This window comes from Equus przewalskii, chromosome 5 (assembly GCF_037783145.1).
Source record: "Equus przewalskii isolate Varuska chromosome 5, EquPr2, whole genome shotgun sequence".
NCBI classification, from domain to species: Eukaryota; Metazoa; Chordata; class Mammalia; order Perissodactyla; family Equidae; genus Equus; species Equus przewalskii.
The window spans coordinates 84955006-84976475 of NC_091835.1; the positions used below are offsets into that span (position 1 = coordinate 84955006).

General features: G+C 44.9%; 1 long non-coding RNA gene across 1 annotated transcript; it reads left to right on the top strand.

Moving 5' to 3' along the window:
• The first annotated feature begins 20816 nt into the window (after positions 1 to 20816).
• Positions 20817 to 21176, top strand: LOC139083428 (uncharacterized). The gene is made up of 2 exons (XR_011540144.1): positions 20817 to 20911; positions 20994 to 21176. It is a non-coding gene; the product is annotated as an uncharacterized lncRNA (long non-coding RNA).
• The last annotated feature ends 294 nt before the right edge of the window (positions 21177 to 21470 follow it).

Genomic DNA, 21470 nt, shown 5'->3' on the forward strand with positions numbered 1-21470 from the left:
CGTCTTGGGCATTGGGACAGACAACCTCATGCAAGTTTTTATTTGGTGAATTCCTGTCCTACTCCTGCATGGCAGAGTGAGTGACGTGGGTGAGTAATTAGGGAGCAAGCACTGAGGAATGTCTAATTTGCATGGGCACAGAAATGAGCCTCCTAGGCTGGGGTTAAAAAGGAAAAAAAAGGAGTTGTTGTGTAGCTCTCAGGCCAGGTAAGGTCCCGGCTTGTGATGCCCGCATCCCCAGCCCCACAGGGCCAGCCATCCCAGCTTCCTTTGTGTAATCATCTTGGTTGGAAGGGAACATTTATAATTTAGCCCTGGGAGCTTTAAAGAATTTTCCTGACAATGAATAAAGAGAATAGTGCTTTGTGTGGGTTTTTTAAGTTACCAGAGGGCAGGAATGAATTCTCAGCTTACCTAAAAGTGGAAGGCTTGCTTTTCTGGAGGAACTAGCATTATCTTCCAGGGTGCACATCGTTCATAACTGAGCGTAACTGCTTTGAAAGGACGTCTGCAACCCTTAAATAACTCTGTGGCTCTCTCTGCCTGGAGTCTTCCTTCCAACTTTTTTCAAGAAATATTTATAATCAAGTAATTACACTGGTTTTAAAACAAGCAACTGTAAAAATATCACTCAAGAACTCACTTAAGATTTTGCGGGAAGCCCATTTCACTCACAAAACAAAGCAAAGCAACAATAACAATAAAAATCACTACAATAAAACCTTAGCAGAAAGAGGACAATGAAAGACTCAGTGACTCAGCGGGAAAGTGATGGGAAATCAGGTGTTTCCACTTCTTGGGGCCCCTCACTTCCTGTTTCTCAGGATCAGATGAGATGGGAACCAGTCCGGGAGATGGACGACGATGACATGCATCTGTTTGTGGCAGGTGAGCCTGGACTCTATTGAGACTTAGCTGTTTGCAGGCTGCTGACTCCTTCAGGTATGGACTTGCAGAAGTGAATGATTGGGAGCAGAAGGAGAAGAGAATTTCATGCCTGGCTTGGGAGAGAGATGGGGAGGGGAGATGAGGAAAATAGAGGGCACATGACATCCTCCTGTCTGTTTCGGTGCCACCCCACCCAACGCTCACACAGTTTCCACTGGCCAGAGGGGCTGGTCTAGAGCCAAAAAGCAAAGGATGTGGCTCCCAACTGTGGGGCTCACGGAGCCCAGATGACAAGAACAGCACAGGCGGTGACAGGGTCAGCTTTCTTATCTCCACTTTGCTTCAAAACTCAACGCAGCCTTTTATCCAGACTCAGGGCATCCTTAAGCCAAATGCGTAATGCGTAAGAAGCATTCATATGCATTAAGAAGGCATTCTGCTAAGTGAAAGAAGTCAGACAGAGGAAGACAAATACTCTATGATCTCACTTATATGTGGAATCTAAAAAAGCTGAACTCATAGAAACAGAGAGAAGATTGGTGGTTACCAGGGGCTGGAGGCGGGGAAATTGGGGAGATGCTGTCAATTATTATTATGTCTAATTATTAGATAGATAAGTTCCGCAGATGTAACGTACAGCATGGTGATTACAGTTAATGATACTTCATTACATACTTGAAAGTTGCCAAGAGAGCAGATCTTAAATGTTCTAACCACAAAAAAGAAATGGCAATTATGTGACATGATAGAGGTGTCAGCTAACATGGTGGTGGTAATCATTTTGCAATGCGCGAATGTATTCAATCAGCATGTTGTGTACCTTAAACTTACACACTGTTATCTGTCAGTTATATCTCAATAAAGTTGGGAAATAAAATGAAATGGGGACCCCTGAAAATCAGAATGTAGGCTATCTCACTAAATTGGTTGTTCATCTCTGCTTACCTATCAAAATCACTTGGGAAACATTCAAATTACAGAGGCCCAAGCTTAATCCTATTTCTACTGAATCAGGATCTTTAAGGGTAGACCTCTGTTTAAAAATTTCCCAAGTGATTTTGATGGGTACCAAAGTTAAGAACCAATCAGTGCACTAAACCCACAACTGTCCTACACCACAAGGACGCAGGAGCCTGTGCAGAATGCAGGAAACGCCCTCTGGCGGCCAAGAGAAGCCGTTCTCCGTTCTCGGTTCTGCTGGCCCTAGGACCAACTGCAGAGTCAGGGATGGGAAGACACAGTGCTACAGTAAACCACATCATAGTCCGCTGGTTCCACCCATGTGCCCTGAAACTTAAACGAGGAGACTCATAAAGACAGGAACCACCTGCTCTTGTCTTGCGCAGGAGGGTGCCTAGTCCAGAGGCTGGCCGACTGTGCTGGAAGGCCTAAAGCAAAGGCCCAGCGTAGATGCTGCCCTGACGCCCGTGGTAAATGGGGAGGGCCTCAACGCCCAGCTGCCAGCTCCCTGCCCTGCTCTGCTCTCGTGGATAAGGCCCCCAGCCAAACAACCCTCATCAGACGGACCAAACACAGCCCCTGCTGGTCCCCAAGGGGGGGCTCTCTGCCAGCCCATGGAATCAAGCTCCCACAGGAACCAGGGGCCCCCCACTCTCTGACACTACACAGCCTGCTCCACAGCACCCGGCTGTCCACTGTCCCTGAGGGCAGCCCTGTGTGGCCCTGCAAGGCACGGGGTGTCCTCCTCCTGGGGTGTGGCTCTGTGTGACTGATAACCTGCAATCGACCTCATCTGTCCAGTGTTGGGGACTGCATGTTCAGCCTGCCCCATAATCCTGGGGTGAGACTCTCTCCCTCACTGATGGGATAAAGGGGACGCCATCAAAACATCCCAAGGGGATGTGCAGTAAATATTTGTTAAATGAATGAATGGTTGAGACAAAAGTGCTCTTGACAAGTTTAGATGTCCTCATTTTATCGATTTATTATCCACTTGCATAAACTCCCAAAGTGATCACAGGCACAAACAAACAATTCAGTGAATGTATTTACAAAATCTTAGGTCTGGAAGAGATCTCAGAAATCTTCAGGATTAACCCTCTCATTTTACTTCTGAAAGAATGGTTGCCCAGAGGAGACTGTGTCTCCTGGAAGGATGGGGACTAGCTTTTATTTATTTTCATATCCCCTCAGGTTGGAGCAGAACTGGTGTGCAGGACATACTTCATCAAGAGATGGAGGAATAGACAGAGATGAAGGGAAATTTCCCCGGAGCTCACGCTAGTTCACGGCGCCGCAAGGACTCGGTTCCAGGATTCAGTTCAATAGATATTTATCAGACGTCTTCTGCGAGGTACAGTATGTTGCTTGGGGGAGAAGGTGGGACTTGACGTGAGGGCTCTAAAGATGGGAAAGACACAGTCCGTGCCCTCACAGAGCACACATTCTACAACCGTGCTGTCCAGTCTGCTGGCTGCTAGCCACATGTAATTATTTAAATTAAAATTAATTACAATTTAAAATTCAGCTCCTCAGTCACACCAGCTATGTTTCAAGGGTTTGATAGCTACATGGAGACTAGCGGCTCCCACGCTGGACAACAGATACAGAAGATTTTGATTGTTGCCGAAGTTCCATCAGACAGCACTGCTGTAGGAGGACACAGGTGGAGAAACCTGAAAGCATGGTGTAAAGCAGAAGGTGAAAACAGAGGTACAAACTAACTGCCCTGGGGCTGAGGGAGTGGTTTCAGGGTCAGCCCTCACCAGAGCCTAAGTCCTCCAAGGACAGGGGCTCTGATTCCCACCCGGCGCTTGGCATAACGCCAGACTCATAGAAGATGCTCGATCCATGTTTATCAAGTGAAAATGAACCACCCACAGGAGTAATGGCTTTTTCCCCTAACATTTCAAAAACAGGAAAGTATAGAGAATATCAATGTATCCAGAGTCCAACTTTGTCAGATTTTCACATTCTGCTGTATTTGCTTCAGATCCTGTATTTGTGTTAGGAAATGAACGACAGATTTATTCCAAGCTCCTGTATTCTCTGCCCACTCTCTCTGTATATCCTCAATTTGGTGTTTGCCAACTCCCTTCATTTTTTATGCCCTTTCTGTGTAAGATTGTGTCTGTAAACAGCGCAGATGATTGTTTTGCAAGTTTTTAAACATAACATAAATAGTAGCATACTGTACACATCCTTCTGCAACTTGCTTTTTAAAATTTTGCTTAACATTGTGTTTTAAAGATGTGTCCGTGTTGAAACACGCAGCCCTGAGTTCATTTTAATTGCTAAAGAGTAGTCTAGTGCATTAAACACACCACAATTTGTTCTGCTTTTGACAGAAAATTGTCCTGTTTCCAATTTTTATAATCACCAGTAAGGCTGTAATGAACATTCTCTTAAGTGTTTTCTTATGCAAATGTTCAGAGTTTATTCCTAGAAGTAGTATTGCTAGGTCTGAGGTTATACATATCTTCAACTATTCTCAATATTGACGAACTGATTTCCAAGAGGATTGGCCAATTTATATTTCCATCGTTTTGTGTGAATTTTCATTGTTATTCATCCGTGTCAACACCCAGTACTGTCAGGCCTTTATTCTTTGCCAATCTGATAAGGTGAGATGGTGCAGTGTAGCATTTCCTGGCAAGTTAAAGACTTAAGAACAAGGTAAAGAAAGCCTACCCTGTTATAATCCTGGCATTGGGTACGTGGAGAATACCGGAGTTATTGGCTTTTCGTGTTGTAATGAGAAAATTGGCACTAGGACCAAAGCAGGAACTGACCTTCAAGATAAGCAAAGGTATGCATGAAGAATACAAGACAGTTTTACCATCCTGTACCTTCACTCCCCCTGTCCGGCATCAGGCCAGGAAACTCTTAAATAGGATTTGGAAATCAGAATATGTTCAACACGTTTGCAGTCTGTTATATATTCTTCCTAACATAAACAAAATTTATTTTCTCATGTGTCCCATAAGTGCATTCCAGGCTTCCTCGCACTCCACTTCTTTGCCTTAAGCGAATTTCTGGTGGAAGAAATTACTGGAAAGTGAGGAGCTGTATAAATTAGATATCCATTGGTGGGAAATCTTAGCAATCTGAAGGCTTGTCAGCTTAACAAGAGGCAAGATAATGAGTGTAGACCATATCTTGAAATATTTGCTCATGGCTAATTCACATAGATACTTTAAATGCTTGAAGCACAGAAAATACGTCTATAATTCAGGAATATATTACTGTCTCATCTTGTAGGGATTTTCCAGTATGAATCTAGCTAATACCCAGGAACTAAAATGAACCCGTTTAGAAGGTCTTTAGAGCCTGGGGCAGTGGAAACACCCATGGCTCCATTTTCCCAAAGTGGTTCTTTGATGGAAATAAGGTATTTCTCAGCAACCTTTCATTATGGCTGGCATACTCATGGGAAATTTGAGATAATGTTGATTCTGCTTCCCAGAGTAATAACTTGAATTTTTTTAAGTGATACAAGATCTGAGAATGTTTTTCTTGCTTCTTCGTGTGAACCAGAGAGTTGTGACAGAGAAAGGGGATAAGCTGGACTCTGAGCAGCTAATGCAGACCAGCAGAAACATCCGAGACGAGAGCTCAGATGGACCAATTGTGTTCCACTTGCTAATCGGAATCCAACACTTGGTTTTCTTTTTCAGAAAGGAAGATTTATGTCACCTATGGCGTACTTTCCTAAAACCTATTTGTGGATATCAGCACTTAGAAAAATTATATCTTCTTAAAATAATCCTCCCTGATCATTGAAAACACTTGGCTGTCAATTTCCTCCACAACTTCTAGAAGTTGCAATGAAAGGGCTGGTTCCATGTAGAGCGGGTGACCGTGAAAAGCTAACGGACATTTTTCTTAGGAGATGAAGAGAAGAACGCATTGCAATTTAGTTCCTTTAGAGAAGCATACAATCTAGGTGTTACATGTACAAATTAAAGTCTAAAATGTGGTATTAAAGTTGAGCTTAGGCTGTAGTTAAAGTACATAGGTTCTGATCTTTTTTTTCTGCCGTTGGATGATTTTGTTTACCTTCTTCATATTCTGCTTTCATCATCTGTATAACGGGGAAGACTGTTCTGAGTACTAAATGAGATTCATAATTTAACAAACATTTATTAAATTCTTTCTACTTGCCCCGCGTCTATGCCAGGTGATGAACAGAGCAATGTCCTCGTTCTCTCAGGCTCTCCTCCTAGTCGAGGAAATGGTCACAGTGAAAAACAAATGGACGAGATCATTAGAATGGCCTCTAAAGGGCGTGCTTTAGAGGGGGCTGTCTGGGAAGCCCTCTCTGAGAAGGTGACATTGAGCTGAGGTGAGAATGAGGAGGAGCCAGACCTGTGAAGAGGGTGGGGTGAGGGGAAAGGGGTCAGCATGGGGAAGAGCAGGACACAGGCCTGAGGCTGGACAGGCATGGCGTGCTTGGGGAACAGAAAGAAAGCCAGCGCGGAGTGTGGTGTGAGAACTTGAGAGAGACAGCCCAGGCCGTGGTGAGGGGACGGGGTTTATCCTGTGGGCAGTGGGAAGCTACTTGAGTGTTTATGTTTTTAAAAGCCCACCGAGGTTGCTGTGAGAAGATACAGTTAGGAAGCAAGGAGTCAGAACCAGGTAGGAGGCCGTGCAGTCGTCCACCGCTGATGGTGGTGGTTTGGGCTGGGGTGGCCGTGCCCAGGACAGAGAGAAGTGAGCAGGTTTAGCACACGTACTAGAGGCAGAACTTCGGGAATATGGCGATGGACTGGATATGAGGAATAAGGAGAATAAGAGGAAACGTCGGTTACTTCCAGGCTTTTGGCTTGTCAATCAACCAGGCAGATGGCTGCAGAGTTCTTAGGCTGTTTATTGTCTTCAGCTCCAAACTCTCCCTCCACACTCTGTTTCGTAATGCTGCGGCTGCAACCCTGCAAAGCACTCTCTGCTTTGCCGGCTGGCTCTCTGTGAGGCCCTGCCAATTGCAGGTGTTGAGGGGGATGCAAAGCCTGAGGAGGAAGAAGGAACCTGCACCCCCATCTGCTTCCTGTTTCTGAGCACGTCGTCCGACAAAGCTGCTCCACTGGCAGCAGCCATTCCTTCTGGGAGCAGCAGCGAATCCGGGTCGCAGCTTTCCCAGCACTTGCAGAGCTGCCTTCATCATGCCGTCCTTGGGGAGACAGCACCAGCCACGCAGAGCCCCTCCTCCAAGGGCAGTTTCCGCTCTGTGGGGGCCCCTCCTTTACATTTCTAAATGTTCACCATCCCCGGCTCTTCCTTCTGTTTCCGCAGCCCTCTGGCCGTGGCTGCTTCCTGCAGTTGCTATTCCATCATGTCTGAGAATCCTCTTTTAATCCTCCCAGTTAGCAACACCTTTATACCTAGTTAACAATTCTCTGCTCAAACAGCTGATGTCATTTTTGTCTTCCCACAGGGCTTGGAGTGGTCATTTGGGGTTTCCATTTACTCGGATTAGGAAGACTGGGGAGGAAGGGATGGGAGAGTGAGGGAGAGGAATCCAGAGTTCTGCTTTGGTCATAACACTCTGAGATGCCGGTTGGACATCCCAGCAGAGATGCTGACATGGCTAGCTGTTTGAGAGACAAGCTGACAAAGAGGAAAAACATGACACCCAGAGATATAAATTTGGGAGGCATCAGCAATTAGATGGGATGTAAAGTCACCTAGGGAGAGACCATTGATGGACAGGGAAGAGGGCGGGGGACCAAGCTCTGGGATGCCACAACACGTAGAGATGAAGCTGAGAGGCTGTGGCCGGTGAACAAGAGAAAAATCAGAAGTCTGTGGGCTCTTGAAAGCCAAAGGAGTTAAGCATTTCAGGAAAGAGTAGACTGCCGAATTCTGCTGGAAGAAGAGGAGAATGAGGACAGAGCAGTGACCGCTGCGTTTAGCCATGTGGAGTCTGACCTGTGAAACCCCGCGTTGCGGAAAGCTGGGGCTGGAAGCTAGACTGGAGGGAGTCAGATGCTCCTGGGGAGGAGGATTGGATCAAGTGCTCCAGGCAGCTCTTTCTGGTTTGCTGAGGAGGGAAGCAGGAAATAGGCTGGAGGGCCACGAGGGGAGAAGAAAGGAAGGGGTTAGAGTCCAGTTGTGCTCCCTGAGGGATGCAGTGGAGGCAGAGAGAAGAGGGCACAAATTGCAGGCGAGAGGATCAGAAGTGATGAGGACAGGCTGGCCCGAGCTAGGAGCACGTCATCGTTAGTGACCGGAGGCCAGGCAGCAGGTTTGCGTAAGGTGCCGGCGGATTTGCAGAAACAGTATTAGAGAGGGTGGGAAGGAGTGGGGTTTAACTGGGGTGGGGTTTTCCAGGCGGTACATTTCCCTGAACACTGAAAACCCGACGACATTAATCAAAGAAATTGAAGAAGACACAAGTAAATACAAAGATATCCTGTGTTCATGGATTGGAAGAATTAATATTGCTAAAATGTCCATACCACCCCAAACAATCTACAGACTCAAGGCAATCTCTATCAAAATTCCAATGGCATTTCTCACAGAAATAGAAAAAACAACACCAAAACTTGTATGGAACCACAAGGAAGCCCGAATAACCAAAGCAATCTGAGAAAGGAGAACAAAACTGGAGGCATCACGCTTCCTGATTCAAATTATTCCATAAAAGTAAAGTAATTAAAACAGTGTTGCATTAACATAAAAACAGACATGTAGATCAATGGAACAGAACAGAGAGCCCAGAAATAAACCCACACATAAATGGCCAATTAATTTACAGCAAAGTAGCCAAGAATATACCATGGGGAAAGGACAGTCTCTTCAATAATGATGTTGGGAAAACTGGACAGCCACATGCAAAAGAATGAAACTGGACTATCTTATACCACACACAAAAGTCTACTCAAAATGGATTAAAGACTTGAATGTAAGACCTGAAACCATAAAATTCCTAAAAGAAAACATAGGCAGTAAGCTCCTTGACATTGGTCCTGGTAATGATTTTTCTGGATCTGACACCCAAAGCAAAAGCAACAAAAGCTAAAATAAACATGTGCGACTACATCAAACTAAAAAGCTTCTGCACAGCAAAGAAAACCCCAACAAAATGAAAAGGCAACCTACCAAGTGGGAGAAGATATTTGCAAATCATGTGTCTGAAAAGTGGTTAATATCCAAAATACATAAAGAACTCATTCAACTCCATAGCAAAAAAAAATAAACAATCTGATTAAAACATGGGCAGAAGATCTGACTAGATCTTCCAAAGAAGATCATACAAATGGCCAACAGGCACATGAAAAGGTGCTCAACATCACTAATCATCAGGGAAATACAAATCAAAACCACAATGAGATGTCACTTCACACCTGTTAGAATGGCTATCCCCAAGAAGACAAGAAATAACACCTGTTGGTGAGGATGTGGAGAAAAGGGAACCCTCGTGCACTGTTGGTGGGAATGGAAATTGGTGTAACCGCTATGGAAAACAGTATGGAGGTTCGTCAAAAAATTAAAAATAGAACCACTGTATGATCCAGCAATCCCACTTCTGGGTATATATGCAAAGAAAATGAAAACACTAATTTGAAAAGACATATGCACAGCTATATTCATTGCAGCATTATTTACAATAGCTAAGATACAAAACATCCTAAGTGCTCACCTATGGATGAATGAATAAAGAAAATGTGGTATATAAATATGATGGAATATGATTCAGCCATAAAAAAGAATAAAATCTTGCCATTTTGCAACAATATGGATGGACCTTGAGGGCATTATGCTAAGTGAAATAAGTCAGACAAAGAAAGACAAATACCATATGATCTCACTTATACCTTTTTTTTTTTAATAAAGGCATTTCTACAGTTAGGGTTTTTTGTTTTTTTTTTTTTGAGGAAGATTAGCCCTGAGCTAACTACTGCCAATCCTCCTCTTTTTGCTGAGGAAGACTGGCCCTGAGCTAACATCCATGCCCATCTTCCTCTATTTTATATGTGGGACGCCCACCACAACATGGCTTGCCAAGCAGTGCCATGTCCGTACGTGGGATCTGAACCAATGAACCCTGGGCCGCCAAAGCGGAACGTGCGCACTTAACCGCTGCACCACCAGGCCGGCCTCTCACTTATATCTTGAATTTAAAAAAAAAACCAAGGCCACAGATACAGAGAATAAATTGGTGGTTGCCAGAGGCAGGGGTGGGAGGTGGGTGAAGGGGGTCAAAAGGTACAAATTTCCAGTTAGAAAATAAATGTCATGGAGATGTAATGTACAGCATGGTGACTACAATTAATAATACTCTATTGTATATTTTTAAGTTGCTAAGAGAGTAAATCTTAAAAGTTATCATCACAAGAAAAAAGAATGTTTTAACTATGTGTAGTGACAGATATTAACTAGCCTTATGGTGGTGATCATTTTACAATACATACAAATATTGAAATAATGTTATTATACCACAATTAAAAAAACAAAGATAATAAATACTCAAAATTAATCACTTCCTAATTATCTTACTACACTTTACTGCTATCTCTGCTCATGAGGTTGTCTCTTGCGTCTGGGTGGTAGAAATACTACATAAAGATGTGCTACTGTGTACCACTTTCCAACTCTATGTCCTGTGATGTCACTGTGGTAGCTTGCAATAGTCACGGTGGGGATGTCTACACCACAGAAATTGGCAAACACTATAAATCAGGGCTAGGTTTATTGTCTTGTTGATACTCTACTCATGAAAGTGATGGAGAATATACTAATAAGGACGATGAAATTTAAAAGTGTCTGTAGCTGTTACATTGTGAATAGCACAAAAAAATTGAGGAAATATTCTTCCAGTATTTGGAAATTAAGCTCTGATTCAACCAAGCTGCACTCATGTCATCGATGGCCAGTGACATCCTGACGTCTTCATTGTTGCACTTTCGTCTTTCTCATTAGCGTCAATGAAAACATGAACTAACACTCAGGTCAGAATACACTCATTCTTCAGTAGTATGAGTGACTTCTTTGCTGAATCAAATAGAAATCAAACATTTATTCATAGTCTGATTTTGTCAAATTAGAGCTGAATTTCAGCCATGGCTTGGCTATGGATACAAAAGTTTGGCAAAAATCAATGAAAGCATTCTGTGAAAATCCTTTGGCTATATGAAATTTACAATAGTGATGTATATTATTATCTGTAACTTGTAAGCTATATGTACTTCATATCAGGAAAATTTATGATATATTTATGAACATGTATATACACACATACCTCTTTTCCCAAAGAGCCAGTTAACATTTACCAACACACCACTGCCCACACATACACCCGTAAATAACTTAAACAAATATTTTATAAGATACTGATTATACTTACTACATCTGATGCCCTCTGATATTTTATATTCTACTATTTTATTAAAAGAATAAATCCACATTGCAACACTCTACATTGATTTCACAACCCGCTAAATGTTTACGAACTGAGTTTGGAAGACACTCTTTCAGAGGTCTTCACCTGCAGCTGCTGAAGCTACTTTTTAAAGAGATGTTCAGAAGGACGGTGAGCAAGCGTCCTTTTTATATTCAGAGCTTAACGGCAACAAAAACTCAAGAAATATGAAGCAGAAAGTTAAAAAACAAAACAAAAACCACATCAAGGCAGAATTGGAAATCCAAAAGCCTAGGCTTTGCAATACCTTCTCTAAAGGCAAATTATGCAACTTTGTAAGGGTGCTAATAGTATTTGTCTGTATTTCAGCTTTTCAGATGAAAGGCCATTTCTGTAATTAAAGCCTGTCATTCCTGGTGACGCTTTCTCCTCTCAATTATTTACACCCATGGAGGTGAACATTAATGCGGATAATTTTTTAAACGCTGTTCATCTGCCCAGGTAGGTCAGGGATATTGCTGACATACTCATTTTATCTGTATTTGGTAAAAGAGAATTCAAACTTTATAGAAAATGGTAGTTGCTATGAGTCCACCTGACCATATTGTAAGGGGACCTGAATGTGTCTGATATCCATGGATCATAAAAGGGATGAAACCAGCCTTTCGCAGCTCACCTACGTGGAGTAGACGTTCTGTGTTCAATTCACGTGCCTCTAAAAGTGGGCTCAGGACTTGTGGAGCTTTTGGCAAGCCCTTGGGAAAGAATCGAACTCGGCCTCTCACAGCTGACGGGTGGCTTTCTGACAATGTTAACGAGGAGGCCCTTTAGGATCCCACTGCTAGAACGTCAAGAGAAAGCCCAGACAAATGGGAAAGATGACTCACCCCTCAGGTGGTCCAGGGTCACGGGACGACGACAATTGCAGAGTGAAGACCCATACTGAAGGTGGAAGTTCTTCTGAGTTTTTCCTAAACCCCGCCTAGAAACCGTGACGGTAAGCAGTGGATCTTAACCTTTGGAGGAATGGGATCATTTGAGGATCTAATGAAAAATGTGTCCTCTCCAGAAAAGCCCTAATGCAGCAAATTCTGGCACAATTTCAAGGGCTCCACAGATGCCCCTGACACCCGTGCCCAGGTGAAGAACCTGCTTTTAGATGATGATCCTCCTTGTAGAGAATCTAGAAGCAGAAGGGAAACTCACATAGGCCTTCAGAGAGCTTCAGACCCCTAATCAAAGAAAACCCATCTTGTGAGTGCAGAGTGATCCTGAATTAGCCATATCAGTGACACCTACGCACACATATGACGATTCACGGCTCAGAGCACGAGCTGAGGATGACTGGAAATTCTGGGCTGCCTCAAATTATCGGAAATAAGCAGGATTCAAGTAAATTAACAATAATGGGAGCAATGGTCTCTACTCTCTATGGGTTCACTCACAGGCAAAGCTTATCTAAGACTTCTGTGAGAGAATCAGCTGAGAGAAAGTTTGCTCTAGAAACCTCAGTGGAGAGAAGAGACTCTGGGCATCCACCCCCGGTAGACAAGCAGTGGCAGAGCCTTTGACCCCCCATAATCTGTCCGCACCCAATCTTTGATATGGACAGCTGACACTTCCTACGTTTTATATAAAGTACCAGACAAATACAACTTTGAGAACAACACTCAGATTCCTGCCTCTTAAGCCCCTCCCATGCAGAAATATTGGGACCTGCCACTATCACAAATTGCAAGCTGGACCCTCCACCCTCCGCCATCGGCCTGAGAGTTATTGTGAAGATGGGCCATTCTCTGCTACCCTCCTGTCAGAGGATGAGCTGTAACAGGAGGCCAGCAAAGGCTGACTCCCCAGCTTCCAGCTAACAAATCCACTCCAGGGGGAAAGACTCCCCACAGAGTAAAACGTTTATACAGTAGAAAGCAGAGACCTCTCTGGCAGACTTCATGAAACTCACAGGAAGCTCACTCTAACGAGGCTTTCGTTCTGGGACCCCAGGCCTGCTCAGTGAACAGTTCACCTCCATTGGAAAAGAAAGCCCAGAAGAGCTTAGGGACAAGAACAGAGCCGACAGAAAATCGTCCTTCTGTGGTTCTGACCACTGAGGAAGGGTGCCTTCCATTGTCTCAGGTTTGTTTGGATGTGATAACATCAAATAACCACTTGGCACTGGGTGAGCTTGAGGCTTTAAACAAAGATATTTTAGACTTCTAAATAAGTTGCCCTACTGGTTGTAAACCACAGAGTACAATGTGTGATGGCCATCTTCCCCCTCACGTCTTATTTGAAGTGTCATGTCTTGGTTCCAGTCCATGGGTCTCAGGAAGGGTGGGAACTGAGGTAAGTGGATCTATCTGGGAAACACCAAGCATAATTGTTGGTTGAAAAGTAGGTGCCTTTTATCATGAATTCCTGTCTCTGAGGCTCTGGAATAATATGAAACACAATTGAACCTTATTATCCTATAAATAAATTGGCTCTTCACATTTCCAACCAAATCCACCAATAAAAATGGACAGTTTAATGAAAATCTTTAAGGATTTTCTTATACATTTTACCTTGTGTCTTTGTGTTTCTTTGTGAATGTTAAAGGTCGGTGAATACACTGAAATATAGACAAGGAAATGAAACAGTATCTGGGATTTGCTTTAAAACACTGAAGAAAAGGAAAATGTGTGTGGTGGATAAATGAAACAAGAATGACAAATTATAGATAATTGTCGAAGTTGGGAGCTGAGTACATGGGAACTCATCATACTTTTTTATTTGTTTGAAATTTCCAAATTTAAAAAAGAAGTCAAGGACACAGAAATTTTCCAGTAATAAAGAATTGACATAAAAACTTTCCTTAAACAAACAATAAGGTCATCTAATCAATCTTGCTGGTGTATTTTGGTGAAAATGAAAAACAGATTGTGCATTTCTGATAAAAATAAGTCTTGATTTAAATAAATGAAGGTGCCAATGTAAATGACTCTCAAAATTCTGTGTATCTTGTTTAGTCAAACTGAAAAATAGAGGTGAGTAGAGAGGGAGGCGTGCACAGAGTGGCATGGGTGGTCTAGCTCTCCAACAAAAGAGCGACACCGCAAGAAGGGATGTTGACTGGGGAATCCTGAGGAAAGTTCAGTGAGAAAGGACGCAAAAGAATGAGGGAGAAGGCAGGGAAGGACGCAGGGAGCAACAACGAGGCATCAAAAATAGAGGAGAAAACCCTCAAGTGACTCTCAAAGAGATTTCACGCAAGCTTCTGCTTGAGCCCAGTTCAGAAATTGAAGCGACCCCCTGCTCTGTGGGACATCCACCCCCGGGAATGGAGCACAGCACCCTGTCACCTCACATAAGGAAGATATCATAGAATCGAGGCAAATCCCTCAGAAAGCAGTTCCCTCTCGTTCTCATGGAGCTCAGATACAAGGGTTCAAGAAGCTTAGTCATTTAACCTGTGTCGAGAAACAGGATCCAGACGTTTTGGAGATTAATTGAAAGGGCCCACCCTGAGGTTCACAAAGAAAGGCTAAACCTTGCTGGGGCCGGAAACTCCTAGTAAGTGGGGGTTCAGGACACGACAGGGCGCCGAGGAGGCCCCTGCAGAGATGCAGCGTGAGGGGAGGTCATGTAGTTCTGGGTGCACTCAGCTGTGGCACGACGAAGGATGCGCCAACTCTTCTCCTCTGGCACAGGCAATGAAGACGAGGAGCCCGCTGGCCTCCAGGGGCCCTTGATTACCTCCTGGCGCAAAGCGTTCCCCTGTCAGAAAAAGAGGAAGAGAAAGGAAGAGAATGCCAGGATTTCTAGCAAGGACTGGCTCTGAGCTAACACTAATTAGCTAACCTAGTGGAAATCTGTGTGTCTGTCCTTGAACCATCCCCGAGGCCTGGAGTGGCTTATCTCCCCTGCCATCTGCACACCGTGTGCCAAACACCAAAACACTACTCTGTGCCTGGTCCAGCCCTCACGACAGCACCGGGGAGACTCCTGTGATTATTTGTTCTCGTGGTTTCACCAAACAGGCTGTTTAGAAGCACATTCAGAAGAGAGTCGTCGCGTCAGATTAGCATGTTGAGTCCCACCGGGACAGGGATAACACGGATAAAGGGTTCTCAGGGGACTCTCTATGGCCCTGGAGAGCCTACCAAGGTCTTTCTGTGTGAAGGCAGCAAAAGGCTATGTTTTTTTAAGTTTAAGCATAAATTACAGTAAAAAACACACATTTTCTTTGGAGTTCAGATTTCATTCTTACAGAAATCTACCCCTGTGTAACAACCACTGGGATCAAGACATAGAATATTTCTGTCGCCCCGTGAAGCTCCCTCATGCCCCATGGGTCAACAACCCCTCAAAAGTAATCATTAATCTGTCATCTCTGATCAATTCTTGAACTTCACATGAAGAGAATCACGCAGGACGTGCCTATGGCACACACTCTCGTTTTTGGCTTCCTTCCGTCAAGACCTATCTGTGAGCTTCCCCAATGTGGCAGGTGACAGTAGTTCATTCCTTTTATTGCTGTGTAGTAGTCCATTATATAAACAGTTTGCAGTTTATTTATCCATTCTATGGTGGTTGAACAGCTGGGTTGTTTACAGTTTGGGGTTGTTGAGAATAAAGCTTCTATAATCATTCCTGTGCATGCCTTTTGGAGGGTCGAGGCACTCATCTCTCCTGGGGATACACCTAGGAGTGAAATTGCTGGGTCCTAGGGCAAGTGTCTATGTAACCGGTTTCTCAGAGTTGAACCATTCTGCACTCCTGCCAGCACCGTGTGAGAACCAGTTCCCACATGCTCACCCTCGCTCAGACTTGTCAGCCCTTTCCATCCCTGCTACTGGTGTGAAACGAGCCTCAGTGTGGCCTCAACGTGCATTTCTCTGAAGTCTGACCACGTTAGGTACACACATATTTGTGTATGGGAACAGCAGTCGCTCTGGAATCATCTCCAAGTGATAATACTTTTAAAAGACCCCTGGAGGAAGCGGCCGTGAAATGCCTGCTCCCACCCTCCTGCTCTTCCTCCCGCCATCTTTCTGTTCAGTAAACACCTGTCAGTGTCCGGACACTTGGTGCCAGAACTTCAGTGGACACGCCTGCGCTCTCTCGCCTCCCCTCTCCAGTTCTCCCCAGAGCTGAAACAGTGACAATTAGGGGTGGAATGTAATGCATGGCTCTTGGAGATCCTGCCCCCCCTTCTCTAGAACCATCCACATGAGCAGGCCAGGCACTCAAGTGAGTTTGCACCTGTAACCCTGTGCCTCCCACTGCCTTCGACTGATTGGCCAAGAGGGGACACCTGAGCCAGAGGGGGGGCCATTCATGGGTTGGCATGAGCCCAAAGCTTTTCTCCCCTGAGCACTGGCATCTTGGGGGCTGAGATGCGGCTCAGGTTACCAGGGGCCCTGGGGCTGAGGGTACCTGAAGGAGTACATGCACCGGGCGCTGCAAGTCCCGAGAGCTCGTGCACGGAGAAACAGAGCAGGTTGGCCCATGGGGAGCGGGAGGAGAAAGCAGAGATGCTGAGACCGGAAAACCACATGGATCCCGACATGGGGAGAGTAACCACCACATGCCCGATTCCTGGTTGCAGCCCTGAGATGATCGGCAGACTTTCCTGCCCTGGGTTCCCTGAGACGCCTTAATATCGACTCAGGTGAATTTCCCATTTGTGGTGAAGCTGGTTTGAGTATGTATTTGTTACTTGCCCACAAAGTCACAGGGTAGAGAAGTTCATGCCCAGCTCCTGAAAGGAGGCCAGCTCCGTGGGCCTGTGCCCGCGCCATCCAGCATCCTGCACCCAGCTAACTCTGCAAATGCTAAATTATTTTATACCAAATCCAGCAAATAATGGGAAGAGAATCAAAACGAGAAAGGCTTACAAATAAGAGACCGTGGGATCTCCTGCTGAATGCTAGCCTCGTCGCCCTTTTCCTTTTCCTGCTTTCCTCTCTGGCGCTGCCAGTTTTATCTTGTTTCTACTTCACTGCTTGTCTTCTAGTCCCTTGCTGCAGCCTCTTGCCTTTTGAAAACATGCTGTTTTCAGAGCCAGGACAGGCATAAAACAAAAGAATTTTGGTTTGGGTGAAACCGTAGGGTGCTGTATTCTTGTTTCCTTAAGTATCCCTATGAGACTTGGGGGCACAAAACACTACTGACTAAAGAAAAACAGTGCCTGGGAGAAGGGTTCATGAATTGCAGAGATCAAGGACGAGCCAGGTGCTGCACGAGTCCAGCCCAGTTTTCAGAGCCCTGTGCATTCCAACTGGATAGAGATTTCACAAACTTGCAAACACAAAAAGACAGGAGGAACAAAATTCTTTGCTAAATAAAAGGAAGAATCTAGCAGTTAAAAGAGTAGGAAATGAAAGCAAATAAATAGAATAATAACTTCAAATGTTAAGAAAAGTGCCCTTTCGAACTATTTGACTGGTTTGGTGATCTAGCTGTGGCCCAGATATTTATTTGGAAGACATCGCAGCTTTGTATTAGACAATGTAATTAACATTTTATGCTACTGTCCCCTCACTGTTATAAAATGTAAAAGTACCAGGCATGAAATTGCTCTGAGAAACAGCACGAAAGATGGATAAAGAGACAGGTTTCCCAAAAGGTTTGTGACACTCAAAGACAGATGAGACAACATTAATAGAAAAAACCAAGATAAAAATACTGGTTGGTGAACATAAGCGGCATGGCCTGTTTTTCCTCACACGTGTCATATTTGCTTCCATAACTCAATTTTTAATTCCCGCATGTACATAATGCTTTATGATTTGAACATTCTTTTGTGCAAGGTGTTAAAGGAGGAGAGGAAAAAACACATGGAGGGCATAGCCTCACAGTTAGCGTGGTGAAAGACTTGGAAAGTTCCAGCATCCATGGGAAGGCCTCCATTGGTTGGAATGAGTGAGCGCCTACGAAAGCACGTCGCCTTTGTTGTCCGTGACACACGATTTACACTGCAACCTGATCCTGTGGTTTCTGCTGGGAAATTCCATCTCATCTTCCTAAGCATTATTTTCTTTTAAAATTACAAAAGTGAAACAAGAAAAATGCTTTTCTCACGGATTCCCTTTCATCTTTAACCTACTCAGCCTTGTGTCCTTCAAATGGCAAACAGAATTAGTAACATTGTAGTGCGTGAAAGCCCAGTGGTTGAAAAAGTTACGTTCTATAAAGGGGAGGTATTAGCTACAGGCTGAAGTCTCTTGCCTGATGCCACACCTGTGTGCCACTCTCCACAGACAGGATGGAGTCACACTGGGTTAGACAGGTTCTAAGCATGCAGGTCTCCACTGAGATTGTCCCAAAGGCGTGCTCAAGTATGTGATTTAGGAGGACAACTTTGTAATTGTGTAAATGGGGCTTAAACTTTGCACGTGCATTTGCAATATTTTTCCAAGTACTTTTCAAACTCAGGTTTTTAATATTACTCCTCTTAAGTAAGGCAACTTGATGTACCCTGTGGGGAACAACCTGCACAGCGTGATTTAAGAAATCTTTACTAGGCTTCACTTGCAGAAAACGATGTGGGTGCCCAGAATCTGGCATAGCCCTTGCTTCCTCTCACCCGGAAATTCCGTGTTAGTGTCTCTTTGCTGGGTCAACTAGCAGAGGCCATCAGTCACTGCTGATAAGAACTGACGAACATCCCAGCCTCAGCCAGGCTTTAGATCTTAGCTTGAACGTCGCTGTCTTAGAAACACCTTCCCTGACACTCCAGGCTACTGATGCGTTTCACGCTGGTGGTTGTCCTGTTGGGATTATTCAATGAAGGTTTTCTCCAACCCTCCACCCCTAACTGTAAGCTCCCAGGACAGTGTTCATTTTGATCATCAATGTACCCTCAACACCCAGCACATAACCGAATCCTTTCTAGGTATTTCATAAACAGCTACTGAGTGAATGGATCAACGAATGAATGAAACATAGACATACTATTTAACAGTATGCAATTTAAGTGTTGTTCATTGGATCCCTTCTACAGAGGCACTGAGCCAGCCTCCTGGAATCCAACCGGTGGTCCGGCCCTGAGCTGGTGCTGCCCTCAGCTGTGTCCTCAGTCCCCTTCTCACCTCCTCGCTCTCTCCATGCAAGCTCATCCCTTGCAGTGGCTTTAATCACCACCTTTGTATGTAAGGATCACAAAAATCCTATCTCTGATCCAAAGACACCTCTCCTCAGATTATAGCCACTTTACGAATCCAGAATAAGACCAACAGAGAATGTCACGATTTGGAAAGCTCAATATCTGGAAGTACTCCAGCACACTCCAGCTACGCCCAGAGCTTCTGCCTGGGAATTTCAAGACCAGCATGTAGGGAAAGACTTCCGACTGCCTGGGGATCAGTTTATGGGGAACCTTAAAAGCCAGACAAAAGAGTATGTTAATGCCCCAATTATACCTCATATTTCTATAGTGCCTTATTTCCCCCCCCCCAAAAAAAAAGGTGCTTTCACGTTATCACTATAGTACAGATAAGAACACTAGAATTCAGTGAAGCTCACTAACTTGCCCAGCTTCTAGGGATAATATTAATGTGTGGTGGAGCTCTGCATCCCAGCTCAGCATTGTGCCTCCTCTGCAACAGGGCGTCAAGTCGAGACTGGATGCTTTAGGAAACAGTGGGCCTTGTAAGCCGTTTGAGTGGGTAGATAACAGGATGGAAGAGCTGTTCAAGGAAGATTAATGGCAGTGATGCAGAGGATGGGGGCAGGGGAAGAGCTGAGGTCGGGAAGCTGAGTAGAAACCACTGGGTGGCTGGTGAGGAGGCCCTGGTAGGGAGAGATGAAGCAGGAGCACGGAAGTGTTGGGGTTTGATGCTAAATGAAAGTAGAAGATAAAGGAGAGGGCTGATTTCAAAACGTCTTTAAAGGTTTAAACCTTGGCAGCTAGAAGCAGAGACACTGGGAGTGAGAGGAGTTTTGGAGGGAGCTGATGACCTTGATTTTGGACATTTGGAAAGAAGGATGTGAGACCTATGAGAATATCTGAACCTCCTATCTTCATGCGGAGGCTGGGTGAGAAACAGCCCCAACTAGAGAGGTGGTCCTGGGAAAAAGATGAGAATCTCTCTTATGGAGGCTGTGGTGATGGGGCCACGAGGGCAATTCCCATAATTCAATCCATGGGATATGTGTCTAAAATTTGGATTGTGGCTAAAAAGTAGGAAGAGGCAGGAGCAGATGGAGGATTTAGAAGAATGGAGCAAAATGGAGGTCGGTAAAGAGAGAAGGCAAGAGAAGACAGCAGTGGTTTGGAGGAAACTGGAGGTGGTTTGTGTACATCTTTGAGAGCTGCTCCAGCAGCTGGCACGTTGCATCCATTGTGAGTGAGGCAGGCCTGGACCCATGGAAAGAGCCAGGCTGGAAAGGACCTGGTGGATGCCCTTTAGGGAGCAGGGTCAGAGGGACTGGAATCGGGGTGAGAAGTGGGGCTGGAAGGTGGCAGCAGAGAGGTGACCACTGAGGCCATCAGAACAAGGGAGCCACCTGAGCGGAAACCACAGAAAGGAGATGAGCGGACCAAGGCCTCGGCTTGGTGCCCAAGAGGGATGTTCTCTAGACCACAGCTGATTCCACGGACACCATGGCAACGAGCAGACAGAGAAAGGGAAGGAACTCCCATGGGCAAACAAGGCCTGGGGACCCTCTCACTTTGTAGCTACGCCCAGGTCCTGCACGGTGTCATGACCCCAGAATTAGGTGAGGTGCTAATTCGGGTGAATTCCCACATCCGCCCTCCCCAAGGGTTTCAGTGTTTTCTCTCTCTCTTTTTTTGCTTCAGTGTTTGACAGCTTCTCAGGAACAGCTGCTATATCCTACCTGCAGCCTGACGCCTGTTCAGATGGAAGCAACTCTCTGCAGGCTGCGTCAGGACCTCTTTTCCCAGCTTTACTCCTCCGTCTGGGTTCTCGCACTCACAGGGGATGGGAGAGGGGTGAGAAATAGAGCGTTTTTTGAGAACATATTCCAACCTCTCGGATGCACACGTTTTGGAGTCCTGTCCTCATGTCAATTGACAGAGAAGGTACTTTATTATGGGGTTGGGGGTGGGAAGAGGCCGTTATGTTTCAATTCTTTAAAAAGCTTCATGGCTTATCTCTCTCCCTGGGCAGCGTCTGGTGTGTGTAGAGACCAAGTTGAAATCCAGTCCCAGACTGACATGGTGATGGGACATCAAAATATCACATTGAAAGAAATTAGCTCCTTCTTTGGTGCACTTGTCAGAGTTCTCCAGAGAAACAGAACCAACAGGATGGAT